The 13,981-nt window shown below is 42.6% G+C and overlaps 1 protein-coding gene across 1 annotated transcript in view; it reads right to left on the bottom strand.

Moving 5' to 3' along the window:
• PAFAH1B1 (platelet activating factor acetylhydrolase 1b regulatory subunit 1) overlaps window positions 1–13,738 on the bottom strand; it is a 37,350-nt gene extending 23,612 nt beyond the window's left edge. Inside the window, exon 1 of the mRNA XM_082493165.1 lies at window positions 13,517–13,738. The gene's annotated coding sequence lies outside the window, so the exon portion shown is untranslated. The remainder of the gene's footprint in view (window positions 1–13,516) is intronic.
• Between the last annotated feature and the right edge of the window lie 243 nt (window positions 13,739–13,981).

Below are 13,981 nucleotides of genomic sequence, written 5' to 3'. Positions count from 1 at the left end.
ATCATCTACTTTGCAAACCTACAATGAGACTAACAGAAGTTTTGAAACACACCTTAAGACAAAAGTTTTTAAAATCCAAACCAGCCTGCTATCTTAGTTTTAGCTACTAAAACAGTGTTTCTGGACTTAACCCTTGATTTATTGATTACTGCTGTTAATTACCACATAGATACCCATAGATACCACAGCTCATCCAAATGTTTTAGAGCAGGATGAAAGTTTTGTTGTTTTTTGTTTCACCTAAGCCCTTTGTTTTACTATTGTTATGACTCTGTTCAGCAACTGTAATAACTTATTGCTACAGCTTTAATCAGAAGGTTTTATCTGTATGTGGCAGGGTACCATTCAACTCTTTCAAAGTAACACATACGTTGTACTTTGACAAAATTGAGGCCATAAATACAGAGGTCAAAGAAACCATTAGCTACTAGTTATTAACTCGTTTTATAAATTATACCTTCAGTAAGATGCTACATTGGTCCCTACAAGGTATTAGTTCAGTCAGGGATTTACCATTCCAGAAAGAACAAGGGCTTTCGTCCTTTAAACTGCCTTACAGGAATCACATCATGGGAAGGAACTGCCCTCGGTGCCTACCAGCTGCCAGCATGCAACACCAAGCTTATCAACTTCTCCACTAACGTTGCCATCAACAGGGCGTTTCATATTAAGTCTTATGAAGCCCCTCCAAATACAAGCATTTTCCTAAGTGCATCCCAAGATACCAAACTCGGTCATTGCAACCAACCTTATCTTCCTCAGCATTTTATCAGCGAGATCAAAGTCCTCCATTGTCTTTCCTTTGCTCCCATCAAGCGTCAAAAATACTGCTTAGGGATCAACACCATAGAGACCATTTTAGGGACATGGTTTAGTGGTGGTTTTGACAGTGTTAGGTTGATGGTTGGACTCAGTGATCTGAAAGGTCCCTTCCAACCTACACAATTCCATGATTCTATAAACAAATCATTGAAATGGCTCAACTAACAATACACATTTCTGCTCTTTAGAATAAGTTACAGTAAAAGTCACTCACAATTGAGATATGACCTATCTAAATTGCAGTTGACAAGTTAAACAATTACGTATTTTATTAGAAACATATACACCAGTAAACATAAAATACATAAATGGGAAATTTATGTATTTATTATAATTTATAATTTATGTATTTAATTTGTTTGTCAAATTAATCTTTCATTCTGGACATAGGCTCGCTTTGCTAGCTAGACTCAGTTGAGTTTGGGTCTTGCTCACGCTACAGAGGCAATCTAACACACGTGTCAGATCAACACTCTCCTTCCACTAGGAGTGACTATGCCACACAGCAAAACCACCTGTGTCACTGCCTTGTTGACTGGCACTGCTCTGCTATCAGAGCAATGTTTAAGAAAATCTACACAAACATCAAGTAGTGACATAGAGGCAGAGAGCAGAAAGTTATTCTAGGCTCATCATGAGCCAGTACTCCTTGCAAACATTTGTAGGTTCTAAAGAGATTTTTCAAGTCACCTCAATAAAGCTGCAAAAAGTAATGTAGAGAAAGTTGTATTACACGATAAGGCCTTTGCAAGTTTCACAAGTTCAATTTTACAGGTTTCTTTCACATTACTTAATTACTTAAGGCAGGGCTCCTGTCACCAAGACAATCCCCATCAGCACCACGACAAAAGCTGGTCTCACCCACTGGAACTCCAGGCTCAAAATCTTTATCACTCTGGTAATTTAAGTCCTCAAGCCTAAAGAAACATTTGCTTACTAGCTACTACAAAAACAGTCAATCAGCCTTAATACATTCTTAAGCACTTTTTCTATCTCCCGTAATTCCCACAAGCACATTTGTTCCTCTTTTTAATTTTTAGGAGTTTAACCAAGAAAATCAGTTTCAACATCATTCCTTGATTCACAACATTGCCAGCAGCAAACAGTTAAGCAGAGCACCACCCCAAGTTCACCCTGCTGCTGTCTGGCAATCTAACCACCACTGCTGACCAATCAGTTATTGCAGATCTTGGAATACAAGTTCATAGCTCCTCCAGGAACTTAAAAATAAATTAATTGAATTTCTGCAGTTTTAATGACCGTTGCTTAGACTCCATAATCAGTCTTCCCCACAAAAACACAAGGTACGTACACTAAACACATAACCGTAGCTCGCTATATCTGAAATTAGAAGAGATAGATGGCATAAGTTACAGAGCAAATGTATTAGCAGATACAGAACAGACCAACACCTTTCAACTCTGAAAGCTTATCGGAGTTGTGCACTGCTATGCTTTAAGAACGGTAAATTTGGGGGTTTTTGCATAAACCTAATACCCTAATAAAGTCAACTACAAGACCATTTTTTTTTAAGTATTATTTCAACAAACTCATGTGGCATTCCTCAGGGGTCGGTACTGGGGCCTGTACTGTTCAACATCTTTGTCGGCGACATGGACAGTGGGGTCGAGTGCACCCTCAGCAAGTTTGCCGATGATACCAAGCTCTTTGGCGAGGTAGACACGCTGGAGGGGAGGGATGCCATCCAGAGGGACCTGGACAGGCTGCAGAGGTGGGCCCAAGCCAACCTCATGCAGTTCAACAAGGCCAAGTGCAAGGTCCTACATCTGGGTCGGGGCAATCCCAAGCACAAATACAGGCTCAGCGGGGGAATGGCTGGAGAGCAGCCCTGAGGAGAAGGACCTGGGGGTGCTGACTGACGAGAAGCTCAACACGAGCCAGCAGTGTGCGATCGCAGCCCAGAAGGCCAACCGTATCCTGGGCTGCATCAGAAGTGTGGCCAGCAGGTCAAAGGAGGGGATTCTGCCCCTCTACTCCACTCTCGTGAGATTCCACCTGGAGTACTGCATCCAGCTTGGGAGTCCCCAACAGAAGAAGGACACAGACCTGCTGGAGCGTGTCCAGAGGAGAGCCACGGGGATGATCCGAGGGCTGGAGCACCTCTCCTATGAGGAGAGGCTGAAAGACTTGGGGCTGTTCAGCCTGGAGAAGAGAAGGCTCCGGGGAGATCTTATTGCAGCCTTCCAGTCCCTAAAGGGGGCCTACAGGGGAGCTGGGGACGGACTTTTTACTCAGGCACGTAACAATAGGACAAGGGGGAATGGCTTTAAACTGGAAGAGGGCAGGTTCAGATTGAACATTAGAAAGAAGTTTTTCACTGTGAGGGTGGTGAGGCACTGGAACAGGTTGCCCAGAGAGATTGTTGAGGCCCCATCCCTGGAGGTGTTCAAGGCCAGGCTGAACGTGTCCTTGGGCAACCTGGTCTAGTGGGAGGTGTCCCTGCCTATGGCCGGGGGGTTGGAACTCGATGATCTTCAAGGTCCTTTCCAACCTAAACCATTCTATGATTCTATGATGATTCTATGTATTTAATAATATTCTACAAGAAAGTTTCTTTGAAGGAGACAAAATCTGAGATGATGTTCTCAGACCGCCTGGTTAGGCATGCCTAATATTAAGTACTTGTGTACTAAGAAGGCACATAAGACATCACGAACACAGGGAACATACAACTGGGTCTACATGATGAAATCAATTACAGAGTTTTAGATTGCTCACATTTAGCTTCCAATTTAAATCTTAATTTGCAATCATTTAAAGTTCCAATAACCTGTGTAAAACTCAGAATAGTCTTGAGTGTCCGGGTACACGCTACCGACTTTGAAGCTGTTTCTCTAACACATCCTACTCTTCTTAAAAGATATTTTACTTGGAAGAAAACTCCTTAGGTTTCTTCTTTATGTATCCGAAAACCTCGTTCAGTTAGCTTCCTCTCTTCAGGTAATTTCTCAACCCCGGTGAAAGTTAAGTCACATATGAAGTGGTAGCAGAGACCAGAGCCACCAAAAGACTAACTGAACTGATATAATCAGAATTAAATTTTACAATTCTTTAATACATAAATGGATCATCTCAACTTTAAGTTAAAACGCTTGCTGCATTGTCACTTGCTCCATGGCTGGCACATTAGCCTTACGAAGTTCTTCAACAGTGTATTCAGTTTCATAACATTTTAACAAGAGGACTTAACGAAGTGGTTATTTGTGAGTATTTGGCAGGCAGTAAGAGCTACAGTCCTTTATGGGAGAACTAGATTAAATGAATTGTTCTCTTATACCTCTAGATTGCAGTGCTAAATCTAGCAAGTATATAAGCATACCTCCTTTTAATCTAGACTATTTTTTAATGGTCTGATTTTGTTTTAAACCCAGTAAGCCAAAAAGCTGCTGTATCAAACTTGAGCCACAGAATAGGACAACTCTTCTCACAAATGTACTGTACAAACAGATGCCATATAAGCTACCATTTAAATACAAATCTAATTAAAAGTGATGTAATATCCATATTTCTTGGGCATAACCACTATGACCTGAAAAGATTTCTAAGAAATCTGTCTCCATCCGTTGATAGGAAAGAAGAACAGTAACAAGTAAAATAAAATATCCAGTTCCTTTTTTCCACTTCATCTCACCCTCAGTTACAGCAGAAAAGCACATAAACAGTATAATCACAAGAGAACAGCCCTGCAGTTCTTCTTACAGTGTGACAAACACACCTTATCCTAGAAAAATGTTAGAATTGATCACCTGCTAAGCCAGCAGGGATGAGTCGAAGAATACAAGCAAGCTACTCGTTTATGAGCTGGGCTAATCTTTTTTCCACTTTTCAGCCTTCATCAGTAAAGCTAGCTGAAGGATTACGAAAAAGTGAGCTCCAACAACTATCTTATTTTGGAAAAACAAAACAAAAAGCAAATCTGATCTGAATTACAACTCTGAGCCTTATTTTTAATTCATATGTTTAGTAAGCCTGTTATTCTGCAATTAAGTGACATCTTAAAATGCCCATAGGTCTTAAACACAAATGCTCTGCCAAGTATATCAATATACTATTACACATAATATAGTATTTTGTACAGTGTTTGCTCACATTTTGCAATAAGTTACCAAAAATATTTTCCATTTCAGTTCAGTTAAAAATATATTTGCTTTCATAAACCTTTAACATAAAATATTCTGAAGTCCTGCCTGTTTTCTTATCCATTTCACCTACTTTTACAGGTTAATTGAATTGACTTTGCTAAAAACTGATACTGTAGTTTACTTCTGAAAATAATTCAACAGTAAGTCCACAGGGAACTCGAAAGTAATCTATAGCAGATCAGATATACTGCCTATGTTCCAAAGACTTGGACTGCAGGTTGTAATTGCATACAAAAACTAAAGCTAAGAAACGTCATCAAGATGCTATAAAACAGGAGCAAGTTAACTACTCTATACTGCATGTTCCCTAAATAAATGCATTTCTGTCCTAATTAGAGATGTCTATTTTGAAATAAACTTACATGTCCATCTACTTTTCCATATTATTTCAAGTTATAATCACTACTTAACACATCACTGGCAGTCGCTACCTACCTCTAGGACTGTAAAACAACAAAAGACATTCTTGGTCTCATTACCTTTCCAGGCACCAAAGCTATGTGACTTTTTGACACATTTGGACCAAGTTTGCTAGGAATATATTTTTTTGGGAAAAGCAGTTTTTAAATTAATTCAAACTTGACATTTATCCTCCCTCTACTGCTTCAGTTTTGCAATTCTGGCAGAAGGATGATACAGTTAACTCTCAGGAGAGCATCTCAAGCACACAGTCACTGAACACCATTTTAGTGCCTTTAAGCTTATTTCAGGTCAGAGCTCAAGTCTGTAGTCTACATGGAGACTTTTGCAGAAAACAAGTGAAAACATCCTATTCTAGCCCGTCTGTTCAGTTCTGTGTGAAAACGCAGGTAAATTTAACTACCAATAAATGAACAACCTGGAAAAAAAAAAAAAAAAATCAGGCTGCAGTGGAAAAGAAACCTTTAAAATGTGTGAAAAAGTTTTGGACATAGAACTCCTTACACCGTTGTTTAGTATGTTGTGATAGTGATATGACAGCAAGGAATTCTTTCACAAAATTAGTTTAAAATCCATATTAACACCCACTGGGTTTTCACTGAACTTCACCGGAAACTTGAATGCCTTTCTGGTCAGACATGGGTTAGTGAAATTTGGGGGGGGAGGCAGGGGGAAGGTGTGTAGAAGAACGGGGCCAAATGAGAAGGGAGGAAGAGGGTTAGTGTTACAGTGGGCTAAAGTATTACAAGCTGCCACTCTAAACTTATTCAGAGGACTGCGCAATACACATCATGGTTTATCTGGATGACTTCAGCAAAAGATATTTTTCAAAATTGTTTTTGCTGAGTCAAACAATACATACACATTTTGTGACAGCAATTCTAGAACCATGTATTTAAGCTACTTTCTCAGCCACTGAGAGAAGAGTACAGGTACTCAGAATAGTTTCTTATGGTTGGTCAGCAGTCGTTCACTGGATTTGAACTTTGTTCTTCCCAGTTCTTCCCCTCATCCTTTTCTGGCTTGAAGAATTAAGTAGTAGACTTGCAACTGTCAAGCAGGTCACAGGACTATACCCAAATTTAAATATTTCAATTATTAAACTGCCTGTTACATTGGAAATGTGATGTTAACAAAAATAATGGTGAATTGATTAAATTTATATATGATAAACACCCAGAAGGAAACATGAAGGAACACCTATGTTAAAGCTTTAGAAACAGGACAAAACCACAGAGAAATCCAAAGAAAAATTCAGACAGAAGTTCCACTCTTCAAATCATGAGAGCACTGTTAGTACTTTAGCCATTTTCAAAGCTTGTTGACCAAAAATGGCTTCACTTGACAGCAAGATGGGAAAAAAAACCACCTCAGAAAAAAAAGCAATAAAACCCACCCAAACATGATGATTGTCATGCGTACATCTTATCCTATTACAGGGAACAGAGTTTAATCTTTCTTGACACCAGTACCAAAAGTAATGAGATGAGGGTTCTTGGTTCTTATGACCCATCTTCACCTACTACGCTGCTGCCTCTAAAGCAGATCTGAAGTTGTGGGAACCAATCCCTGAGAAATACCTGCCTTCCTCTTCTCAACTTTACCAGCATCCCTTCTCAGAATCCCTACATCTCCGATCCATTCACAGATGCGGGAACTCCTGCTGAAGAGAGTAACTGCTCTCCCTGGAGGAAGGTCCCCCATCTAAGCCAAGAGAGCACAAAACCCACAGAATTACTACTTTTACTGATGAAATGGAAACACCTTCCCATGCAGAAGCAATGTCAGACAGCTCAAACCAGGGCTAAGAAAGACCAGACACTAGGCAGCAGACTACGATACTCACAACCATCTCAGTTTTCATTTTGTTGATGTATAAATTTGTGATCGTGATATGCTGTGGTACTGGAAATTATCTATCATTGTTACTCATCCCAGCCTTATCAGTGTGACAAAACCATGAAAAAGTTAAATTTCAAGTTTGTTGGAATAGTGTTAGCTATTCACAAGATTTTATTACAAAAATAGCATGCATGATGTTAAAACTTTAACCCCATCCCCACTGTCTGCTGTGGATGAATACTAGACTAGGTTGGAGCTCCTATGTTAAGCTTCCCCTGATCTAGTTGGTGCTTGTTGCCTACAAATCCAGCTGAGTGAGAACCAAAAACTTCTCCCGTTACTGATTTAATAGACACCATCTGTTTCAAAATACATATACACACTTACATTAATGACCTCATCCTCTTAATAGATTGTAAAGCATTTAAATAAATAACTAGCATCTAAATAAACCAAATTGTTTATCCAACTTTTTTCTTCATCCCAAAAAACAGGTGAATTAAGCACAAACCAAACTGCCAACATTGTTTCTTTACAGAAGAAACAGTCATTTATCTACATGTAAACAGGCTAGATGTTTCTAACCCATTTTTCCCTAGTCTTAAAGAAGGATAAACTTAACACCTTTGCTTTAGTATTAAGCTACCTCCATGCAGAAAAACAAAGCAGAGGCAATCTGCAGGGACGGGAGGGGGAGAGACTTGTCTAATTAAACCAAAAGACCTCAAGATCTGTGGAGCACAATAGGAACAATTAACATTGATACAAGAGGGAAGGTATAAATAATCTCAATCATGAAGGCCACTGTGCTATCTCAGATGTAACCCAGTACGGCATCATGCCATAAAACGTTTTACCTTTAGCCCTCCCTCAAAGGAGGTATGTCAGCTGACTCACCAACAAGCACTGCAGAACAAGAGATGCTTCAGAAAATCGTATCTACAAACTCACCCAACAGGGACCTATTTAACAACAGATCAGAGAAAATTACAGGACAGACGTTTGCTGCAGCACCACCTATAAACCTCAACCACAATGGATTGTCCCGTAACTGGAAATACCTTTTCAGGACTGCAACAACTAGTCACTGGCTAAAAATATCAGGTAAGTCTTCCAGAATCAACGGAATCACAACCACAAAGATGATTTATTACATTTATTTAATCACAGTCCTTATCCAAAAGTCCATAAGCAGCCAAGTCAAACTGCTGGGCTCTCTCGGAAGCAGTACCAGTAAGGAGGAAATGGCTAAAGTACTTCTAAATGTATTAACTAAAAAGTACTTTGAATTCATAATGTTGATTTTTTTAATATAGTTATGCATGCATTAGTACACTTAATACTGCTTAGTATGACAATGCTGTGCACACGATTTGCTTTGAAGAGGACTGTACGTTTATAGCACTGATGAAATGGATCACAGCATATACCTTCCTAAGTAACATTTTTCTTTGAAATTTCCTTAACAGTACATGGCAGCATGAAGTGATACGACATGCAGCTTCCATGACAGTGAAGTAAAAGCAACACAGCCTAAGTCACACCAATCTAATGCCCTAAAGAGAGAGCACGAGGTTAAAAAAACAAAAAAAGAATGAGCTTTTAAACATGCTGAATGAGGCAAGGAAAAGGCCCTTCTTTAAATAACTAAGATAAGATATAAGTTAGAGATACACATTTGTTGGGGCTAACCTGCAGTACCTAGCAAGTTAGCCAGGATAAAACTAGGACTAAATTATTAATCAGATAAAAATCATGGTTCTTTCAAATGCTTCCAATATGTAACACTCATCAGTAGATCTCAAGACATGGTAGGAATGAGGAAAAGCATTGTTCTAGAATAACTGTAATGCAAGAAAAACAGACATTTAACTCAACCTAAGCTAAGAGCACCACAACGAAGCTGACCCAATAGAGCTACAGCTCAAATCACACCCCTGCATTTTCAGTAATGGCACAAGCCTTCCATGCAGAAGATGACCATGTGTGCACTCCTGCTAACTTGGCAGCATTTATATTAAGAAATCCGAAGAAATAACTTTATGTACTTGAGAACACTATAGTTTTAAACAGGTCAGGATTATGTCTTAGTGTAAATGCCTATTTTTGAAAACTTAAATTGAGGTGTAACCTACTCTGTCAGGCAGATCAAAAGACAAAGCAACATCATCCATTAATAAATACCTATGCTCACAACACCCAAAAGCCACATTAGGAGTCCCATTCCCCCCATGTCAGGTAATAAAGTAGCTCCCGAGAAAGCCATTCAACCCAGGCAAGGCTTAATCAACTGAGTACATTTTTTAGTAGACAGGTTGTTCTGCCAAGGATATTTAACTTCTTATAAAATGGAAAAAGAGACCAGTTGTAACTTCATTAACAGATCTGCATGTATAGGCAGTATATAACTCACTACTTCTGTATAATAAAGCTCACAGAATAAACTCAGATCCATTTGGATTAACAAACATGGCTCTGAAACTTGAGAAATATCTTCAATTACCATCATAAATTAAATGTTATAGGCTGGAAACTCCCCCACACCCTATAAAAAATATGAAATTATTATTTATTAATACTAATTACTGAATTTTATTGTCCTCTTGATTTCCTGAATTTAGGCCTAAGCGGTTCTTATTTTCAGGCTGACAAGTATGTCAGTGTTCACTTCACAGACATTTCAGCAGCCCTCCCACAGTCTTTGCCGTTAGTTTAGAAAACGGGCCTGAAGTTCACAAAAGTAGGGGAAAGCTGACCTAAACAAAACCGTTCAAAAGCTGCTCCCCTTCATACTATGGTAATTCCAACCACTCTAGTTCATAAATACCAGAAGTAGCTACAGAGGGTTGTAAATAAACTTTGTCACAAACATACAGTGTATTTTTGAGCTATAGAGAGGCAGGGGTTTTCCAGCTATTGTTTGCCCAGAATATTTTACAAGTGGGTACAAACACATTGTAATTAGCACTGATGGGAGCTGGTTATAGAGTTCTTGAAGACAGACAAGGTTGGAGTGTTGGGTAAGACAGTCAACAGATGTTAATTCAATAGCTGTCCCATCGATAGCAAGTTGGATGGACAAAAAAGTGAGAGCAGACAAAGAATACAAACTGAGCACTCGAGGCTGGGTGGAGTGTAGTAAACAGTATAGGCAGAAGAGTCAGCAATACACGCAAGACAGACCTTGCATACAGTCATAAAAGTATTAATGCCTTTTTCTTTTGCAGAACAGAAATTAACAAGTTACTCCTGTACAGAAAGTAGCTGCCATCATTTCAAGGACAAAAATCAACCAAAGTTATAAGGAGGCAAGCGTTTTATTGGATTCTTATTGCTCTTAGCCTGGATTCATTTTTAGACACAGGCATTTAGTGAACACATTCATTGAATCCTGTAACATCTACTCTAAGTGAATGAACTACGTCTTATAAAAAAGCCACTACCCTTTAATTTAATTTTAGGCAAATTAGAACCAAACACAGTCTCATCTGTGGCCATCTACCATGAAAAACTGGACTCCAGAAATGAGAGAGAGCCAAGAAAAAGCAAAACCTTAGCCTGCTTCAGAATAATTCGTGTTCAGTGTTGTACTTGTTCTGATCAACACTGAATTCAGGTGGGAATGCCATGAGCCACATCTGGAACAGGAGAGCACTTCTATAAGCAGCCCCTCCTAGGTGCTTCATCTGATCCCTATTGTAGTCCCCAAATCCTTTGTTCTAACACCTTTCCTACACAACTTTAAGTCTAAGTATCAGTATTACCCCCACGATGCAGCAGTACCCAAGTGGTACAGTAATGCTCTCGCAGAGCTACATTGTTCAAAAGGCCTTCCAAAATCTTGAGATGTTAATTTATATGAACACAGCACATGAAGGGTACTGCAATGAAGTCCGTATACTAATACGAGTTACCCTACCATGGGCAGAGAGAAAGCAGGGATTGTCTTTTCTTGTGTGTCCACCCATAACGCACTCTAACCAAGAAGTTATATGAACAAATAATAGCACTAAGCAGCAATATAGGGGGTTCTCTATATTTCAGTGCACCTTGTGTATAAAATACCCCCACAAAAATGATAGTTCTTATCTAAAGTGTAAATAAAATAAATTCAACAAGTGAATATCTAAGTCAATAAACTGAAATGCTTATCAGACAAAAAAATTCTGGCTTTGCAACAGCGACTGGTCACTTCTCACTGTCAGACAAATCAAGATCCACCCTGCAGAAAAATAAGCCTCAAAACAGAATGTGAGATTTGTTTCATTTCAGAAGGTTCCTGCATCATTAGATTCTTCCCTAAAGAAGAGACTTCATTGTTACGGCAATTAGTATTCCTCCACCCCAGCAAAACGCAAGCAAAGGAGAGAAAAAAAAAAAAAAAAAAGCTATGAAAGGGTAATCTAGCCATTTCGCAGCTTTGCCTCCTTACTCCACCCAGTCTCTTCTCTGCTCAATGGCTGCACACAGCATCCATAAACACAGTAATATCAAAAGAAACACACAAAAATGAAATCCCTGAGAACAAGCTAGAAATTTGCAATAAATCCTTCTGTTTAAAAATATTTTCTTTGTTTAGTTCCCCAACATAATTTTCCTATTTAACAAAATTACTCTAAGGGCAAATAAAATTTTGATAGCAGACCCTCCCTCTTCTGAAAACCAGCCGAATGCTGCACAATCATTTACGAAATGATCATCGCTGAATGTAGGTTCTTTAACCCCCATCTCCTAGTACTACAAACAATACTGTCATAGGAATATGCCCTTAAAAGAATCTCCACATAAATACATAATCCAGCCAGGTCAATATGTCCAGATATTTATTTACAGTAAAACAGTGTTTATTAAAGATTTTTAATAGAGCTTAGATTAACCTTCCACCATCCCCGGTTAGGTAATTCATTATGAATTGACTTGACCTGCAACAACCAAGCCCTCTGCTGCAGCACTATCAGCGAGGAAATTTCACCAGGGATACTATGGCAAGGAAAGGGAAGGTGTCACGTTATTATTGGTATTAAAGGTCAAGTTTAATTGCATCCACCTTAAACAACAACAATAACAAAAAAATGACACCCACAGAACTGCGTAAACCCTAAACTTTTTAAGGGAGGCACCACTCCCACCCCCCAACTCGCATCAAAAGCCCTGCCTGCGTATAACCTCCTGCTGAAACAAAAACTCAAGAGTGGCAATAAATGGAGCGTTTCAGCAAACTCGATTGCTATTAAAAGGTTTTCAAGGAAAGACTGTGCGACTGTAGACAAGCAGGCAGCGATATGACCCCAAGAAGGAGAGATTAGACCTCCCTCCCCCGTTTTCACTGCAGCTGGTTCTGAAGGTCTGAGCCTCCTCCTATCAATGCTTTCCCTGCTCGATCACTGCAGGAAAACACGGTGGATGTGAAACAAATCCTTAAAAAAATCACCTACTCCTTTCCCTTCTATTATCAATTCTCGTTTGTCGTCTGTGCTGCGGCCGACGCCGGAGATCTGGGCCACCTCCGACCACCGCCTGCCTTGCCCGCGGAGCGGCGGGGGGCGAGGGGGCCGGGGGCTGCGCCCCAGCAGCAGCCGGGGGAAGGGATGCTCGGTATCCTCTGGGCACGCACAGACCTCCCTCCTCGCCCCAGACGATCTTTTTTACTATTATTATTTGCGTCTGGCCCGCCGCCTCCTCCCCGGTATCTTGCTAAGTCACCAGAAGAAATGAAGCGGCCTAAAGGAGGGACACACACACACACACGAAGCCCGGGAGCCCACCGCGGGGCCCCTCTGCCCCCACCCCACCCCGCTCCCTTGTCTGGCCCACACCTCCCCCGCGCCCTGTTTTCCTGCTAAGTCACCGGCGGCGAGGACGGCGCTGGAGCCCGGGAAGGGCCCGCGGCGAGGGGAGGGCACCGCGCCCGGCGGCCCCCACCCCACCGCGCCGGGGCGCGGGGACCGTCCCCCGCCTCGCCTCCCTCCCTCCCGCCCCGTCTCCCTGCCTCCCCCGCCTCCTCCCCGGCTCCCTCCTCACCAACGGGCGCGGCCGCCATTTTGAGAGCGAGCTGGAGAGAAGGAGGGAGGGGGCAGGAGAGAGAGCGGAGGGCGGGGAGCCGGAGAGTAGAGGAGGGGGGAGAGAGCAGAGGAGAGCTGTGCCGGCCGCACGCCCCGCCGGGCCCCGCCGAGGCCGGGCCAGCCTCCCGCGGGGGCGGTGGGGGGGGGAACGGCGGCCGGGGGAGGGGGGGAGGCAGGCAGGGAGGGGAGGCGCGGCCCCGGCCTTACCCGAGCCGCCGCTTCGCTCTGCTCCGTGGGACCGGCGCCGCCCGCCTCTCCCGTTCACCGGTGCGGCGGGGCGGGGCGCGGAGGAGGGGGGCCCGGGGGGTCCCGGAGGCTCTCGCCGCTCGTACCGCTCCGCTCCGCGGTCTGTCAGTGGCGCCCCGGCCGCCAGGAGGGAGGGAGGGAGCGGCGCGGCCCGCCGCGCCACTGCGCATGCGCGCGGCGGGGGCGGGGACAGCCGCCCGCCGCCATCTTGGGAGGCTGAGGCGTAGGGCGCCCCTCCCGGCCTGCCCCGCGCCGCCCGCCTCCCGGCCTGCCCCGCGCGCCCCGCTGCGGCCTGCGGGTGCGGCCTGCTGGCGCGGCCTGCGGCCGGCGCCAGGCCCCGCCACACCGGTACCGCCACGGACCTCCGGCCCCCCGCTGGCACCAGGCGCTGCAGCTCCTTGTCAGCGTACCTTCCCAAACGCGTGC

Source organism: Vanellus vanellus (genome assembly GCF_965231255.1).
Source record: "Vanellus vanellus genome assembly, chromosome: 19".
Lineage (NCBI taxonomy): Eukaryota > Metazoa > Chordata > Aves > Charadriiformes > Charadriidae > Vanellus > Vanellus vanellus.
This window is presented reverse-complemented; position numbering and strand designations above follow the sequence as displayed.